The sequence below is a fragment of the Anguilla anguilla genome, chromosome 14 (genome assembly GCF_013347855.1).
Source record: "Anguilla anguilla isolate fAngAng1 chromosome 14, fAngAng1.pri, whole genome shotgun sequence".
Lineage (NCBI taxonomy): Eukaryota > Metazoa > Chordata > Actinopteri > Anguilliformes > Anguillidae > Anguilla > Anguilla anguilla.
The window spans coordinates 3,438,594-3,444,547 of NC_049214.1; positions in this window are offsets into that span (position 1 = coordinate 3,438,594).

The window sequence follows — 5,954 nt, forward strand, 5'->3', positions numbered from 1 at the left end:
GTTGTAAGTGAATGTATCGATGACGTACAAGAGTAAGGCCTTTTTAGAATATTTTAAATTAGGGGTGTGGGCTAAGAGCAGAAATGCCATATTTTCCATTTGGTTGAGTGTACATCCAAAAATTGCAACTCAAAGCTTGGAGAAGCGTAAATGCATTGAGTCACCACTAGGGGGCAGCAAAGTATTTTTGTTATTGTTGACTTCCTATTGAACCTTTTTGCAAGCCAGTTACCACTCATTCGATGAGCTTCGCTGGGGGTGAGTGTTCATTAATCTCTGTGGTGACAGTTTCCTCGGCCTGCACTGCTACAGCCAGCAGTCAAAGAACGTCTGCATTCGGCAGAAACAAAATGGCTTCTATTTGCCGTCATTAAATGGAAATATGATTTTAGCTTGACCTTTTGTGCATAAAAATATTTATCTAAATGTGAACATGGCCTAGGTTGGAGGGAAAAAAACCAGTCCTATGGAAATACCATGCTTCAGCACCATGCTTCATAACTTGATACTTGACTTCATTTGTCCTCTGTCAGCCAGAACAACACCGGTTGGTTTGTTAAGAATCATTAAGATGTTTCCCTCTCCGTTGGCTGTTCGTTGAACTTCACATGCACTTAAATTTTTTTTTTTTTAACCTGCAATCTGTATGCCAGTAAATCAATTTTGTCTTGTATGGACGACTGTGAAATTACCTTGACCCTGCTGGATGGAGAAAGGTCCAATCATCAAAAATGGCGGTCACTTTAATGTCGACATTCAGGAGCTTGTTAAATACCATAAGCCGCCTTTTTATTAAAGCATACCAGGGAGAAAGGATTGTGACCTTTAACCGGAGTTTTAATGGTGGTATAATGCATAGTTTTTAAGAGTTGGAAGAGTAATAAGATATTCTAGATTTCTGGCCTTTGGTTGGAGAAGAATGATATTACACACTGATCGGCAAGCTTTTCAATTTCTCAGTTTATTTTGTTAAATGTAACCATTGTTTATTAGTCCTGTCCAGTTATATCAGACTTTAATTATAAAAACGTCAGGATATATCTGAGTTTTTTTTTATTTATGTACATCTTATATTTTTGTATTAATGCAGTTGCTGAATTGCTTCTTTTTTCTTTCACGAAGAGAGGTGACAATTTGAATTATTATTATAATTGTTTTGCCCACATTGACCATGTACAAGTATTTCTTCTCTGGAAAAATGGCACTGATGTTTTGACATGCAGTAATACGGAAAAGCAGTCACATTTTACAAGCATTGTTTCTTTTCTTGTCTGCAGGAGACCTCTCCTTTCACTGCTGTTTAGACCTTTTTTTGTTTTGCAATAAAACCGATTTCTAAAGAGATGGAAAAACTTGTTTTTCAAAGATATTCTTGGCTCCAGTGAGGCCTTGTGTTATCATTTCCTTTCTGATTAGACAGTTCCTGGTTGTTCAGTGAAACCTGCAATACCACTGATTCTCTGTATCTGGGATGCACACTACATGAATCATAATCCATCACAGGATATCAGGACAGGTTCCAGTGGTTCAGAAATTAATTTGATTGTTTTAGAATAAATTTGACTGCTGTGTATTGTCTATTGAACTTTAGATCTGTATGGTTTTTGACAGCTGTGGGATGGTGATCCTGACATTGTTGAATCATTGTCCCTAAACATCTGCCTTTTTTTAATTATTATTTTTTAATTATTTTTAATTTAAATTTGTGGATGCATTGTTTTCACACACATAGTATTCAGCGTTCTTGGAATTGTGATCTAAAAAGCCCTTTGTTGATGGATCTCGAGCTTCCACGTTGCACTGAAGCTGACCTTTTTCCACAGTGCACTGAAGCTGATCTTTTTCCACAGTGTACTGAAGCAGATCTTTCCCCCCCAGTGCTCACTACTAAATGTCCGATCAGCTACCATGTGACTGCGTTTGAAGCTGTCGAAGCTGAAGCACAGGTGACTGCGTTTGAAGCTGTCGAAGCTGAAGCACAGGTGACTGCGTTTGAAGCTGTCGAAGCTGAAGCACAGGTGACTGGTTTGTCGGTTAAGGTCTTATTTGTAGCTGAATGTCTTCAGACAAAAGAGAAGAATATTTGGCAACATTTCCAAACCTATGTGGGAAACACCAGGGAATCTACAATAAGAGAAAAAAGGTAAATATGAATTAATGTTAAAATAAAACAAGTAGATGCAGATTACTATGAAAATGTGAAGATAAACACTTAAAAAGCTTCAAATATAACTACAGCGACATTACATCACAAAAGCACACCAAGTCAAATCAAGGTATTGCTGATTATAAGTCCTTAACTTGAAAATACTACTTTCTGCTATTTTCCACCCAATTCAGTCATCCACAAAGCTTGCTAGGACAACGTGTTATTAAAGATATGGGAGTTTGTTAAAATTTCCCCCAGGAACGCGAGAATTTAATGAGGGATTACTTTGTCGACCGAGGCTTTTAATCCAGTTTATATCCCATAAAACCATTTCTCCACAATTCCCCATAATCCAATCTGCTGGGAACAAAACAAGCGGTGCAGGTCAGAAAAATGTTCCACGTGCAGTCACAGCAGTTTGGAGGGAAATCCAGTTACAGTGTGAAAGCAAAAGCTATACGCGCAGTCCATCTCTGCAATACTGGGCACAGGTTAAGAGTGCTTGCAGGACTGGTGGAAAAACAAAGACTCCGTGTAGATTCACCTGTGGATGTAGATCCCAGGGCGGAACAGGTCCCACCCCAAACAAGTGGTTCGTCAAGTGGTTCCACCCAATATTGTCATGCTGTATTGGGTGGTGAGGACAGTGCACCGCCCAAAAAATCCTAAAGAACATTTCCTCCTTGTTGCCCTTGTTGTCTTGGATTCACTAGACATGTAGCTACGTATGTTAAAAAAATAAAATGTAATACTTTTAAATTCTGCCAGGTGTCAGAAGGATATGGATTATAGTTCTGTAGTATCAGGACTCACAGCAAACCCTGACTCCTCCCGTCCCATGACCCCCTGACCTTAGCTCCTTAAAACTGGCAGCTTGGAATTCCACCCCACCCTAGAAGGCAGTCATGGTGGCGCTTGAAGGGCAACCATAGATCTATCCCATCAGACACTGCTTTCTATCAAGGTGTCAGTGGTGGCCCATCCACACGTGATTGACGGTTGCTCAGTGGACCAATCGCGCGTGTGTGCATGTACCCAACACCATCACCTACCAGCCCCAATCTTAGGTTCCTACGTGGAATTCAGTGACATTATTGATTTCTGTCAGTATAAACCCATGTAAAACTTGCACGCTTTGTTCTGAATAGAATGATGCAGTCTGCCCTTAACGGACTTAACTTTGTGGACTTCAGAATACCTTTAGTAGTATTTTTTATTGTAATTAGTGTGATCTTAAATCATGCTATAGGAAATGCCGTCTTTCGCATGAGAAGTTAAACCGAGGTCCTGACTCACTGTGGTCATTAAAGACCCCATGACACTCATCACAAAGAGTAGGGGGTTCCCCGGTGTCCTGGCTATATTCCCAACCTGGCTCTCTCAAACTTGCCACCTAGTCATCCCCTGATTTAAATGGATAAATAATGTTCTCTCCCTCTCCACCTTAGCTGATGTGTGGTGAGTGTTCTGGTGAAAAATGGCTGCCGTGCATCACCCAGATGGGTGCTACACATTAGTGGTGGGCGAGATGAGTTCCCACTAATCACTGTAAAGCACTTTGAGCGTTCGGAAAGGTGCTATATAAATGCAGTGATTCATTCATTCATTCATTCATTCATTCATTCAAGAAATGCAGCCACCTGCGGCCAGGGTTGGATGGGTGGAGTGAATGAGTAGGCCAGTTTACTCAGAGTGCCATAGTAATAATCAAAGCTATATGTTTGTTTTGTTTTTTTCTGTTGGCAAGCCTTTCGTTTATTTTGTTCTCCTTTTCATTGTTCAATTTGTCATTTTTACGCACTGTAAATATTGTCATTGTTTTCCACCTGTCAACAGAGCGCACCTTGTTGGCTTTGAGATCTATGAGTACCTGCGTCAACGGCTTTAGCACCTGTGTAAGCCTGTTCCCCTAGTACTGCCGACATCGACTGTATCGCTGATTTACTGATCACTTCCGGGGGCCATTTTCTTTCTCTTCTCTGGCTCAAGTAGCCTCACTTGGTCTCAGATAAAAAAAAGCAGATTTTTCTCATTTTTATATTGCTGTTGGCTAACACAGACACACTTCACTATGTCCCCCCCCCCACCCCAATATGGAAATGGATGATTGATGTACCTGGATGTCTGACTCAGTATCGACTCACGCTCAGTATCGCCTGGTCAGATAAACATGTCTGGCACACACAAAGGTCTCTGGCACCCACAAATCTCAGGAATGCGCCTCCGGAAGAATTTGTCACCCAGTTCCTATATTACAGGCGTATGATATGGTTGCCATGGGCAAATGCATAATATTCTTGTGCTGTCTGACCAGGCCTGTGGTGCATTTTAAAAGTAGCCCCAAAGCCCCACGACCAGTGGCTTTGTTCTTTTTTTTACCCTGTAAGTTGTAGCCCATTTGGGTGGGAATCCCCGGGGGATACAGGAACACTGCCCCTGATTTACTGTAGGTTTTCCTGGAGAAACAGCAGGGGATAGAGGAACAGAGCCTGACCGCTTTTCAAACACTGGGGCCTACCACCCTCCCACACCCCATCCCACCACCCTCCCACACCCCATCCCACACCCCTCCCACACCCCATCCCACCACCCTCCCACACCCCATCACACACCCATCTCACACCCCGCCCACACCCCATCCCAGCACTCTCAGAAATAAAGGTACAGTGGAGGTATATTTTTTTTCCTTAAAGAACCAGTTTCCCAAAGTTACCCTGAAAGTACAATACTGTTCTATTTCAGTACTAGTAAGTACCTGTTGCAAGAAAAAAATTAATCAAATTAATTATGTCGGGCTGGCTGGGGGTACAAGTTTAAGCACCTATAGGGTACCACACCCCAGTGACAAGTGTTTGTACCTTTTTAGCTACTTTTTTGTACCTTTTTTTGAGAGTGTGGCTTAGCAGTGAGAAATAAAAACACCTGAGTGGCGAAAGTGGTGCAGGGGCCCACAAAAGGAATTTAGGGACCCGCAAAGGGATTTGAAGGACCTGACGGTTGAGGCCCCTGGAGCTTTGAACCCAATTGCAGCTGCTCCCTGTGGCACCTGGCAGTCCAACAAACCCTAAAAGTTGTGGAGACCCGTCGGAATGGGAAGAAGCGTAGGCCACACATCCCAAAAGGCACAAACGTGCGAACGTGGATGTGAGCGTGTGAGTATCGTCTGATGGCGAGGCGCAGATTTGATCGCTTCAGGATGTAATCCCTGAAGTGTGTCAAATGGTCAGCGATACTTCCTGGGTACACGCGGTCTCTCTTGGTAGTTTTATCTGAACACCTGGCCCAGCGTGCCTTTCTGCATCGAGTCCCACAAAAGCAAGCATTGTGTTAATTATGTGGATATCACAGCCCAAATTTCCCCTGTGCTGGGCGGAGGACGTTAGCACATTAGCCTGGAATGTTTCGGTTTGCGCAAACATTCGGAGACAAGCGTATAAGGACACGGCTTCCCAGTAAGCCTTTCCATTATAGAGAAATGATTCATTGTTATGATAACATGATAAGAGTCACACTGGCCACATTCACAAAAAGAAAAGGCTTTGCAAAAAAAAAAAAAACGAAAAAAAAAACAAAACAAACCAAAGAGCTTAAGATCAATAACTGCAGAGAGTCACACTTTATCAGTGTTCACCTGGCGGCGAGATCACAACTGTTTTCTCAGCCGAGTCACGGCTTTGGCTCGGATCAGCGCAAGGGCATCTGGACTTAATTGCACAAAGGCCCCGCTTGTGACACACCGAGTGCTCTGGACTTTGCTCACTGGGGGGGGTGGGGGGGGAGGGCCCGATCGCGGGTAGGCTGGGCC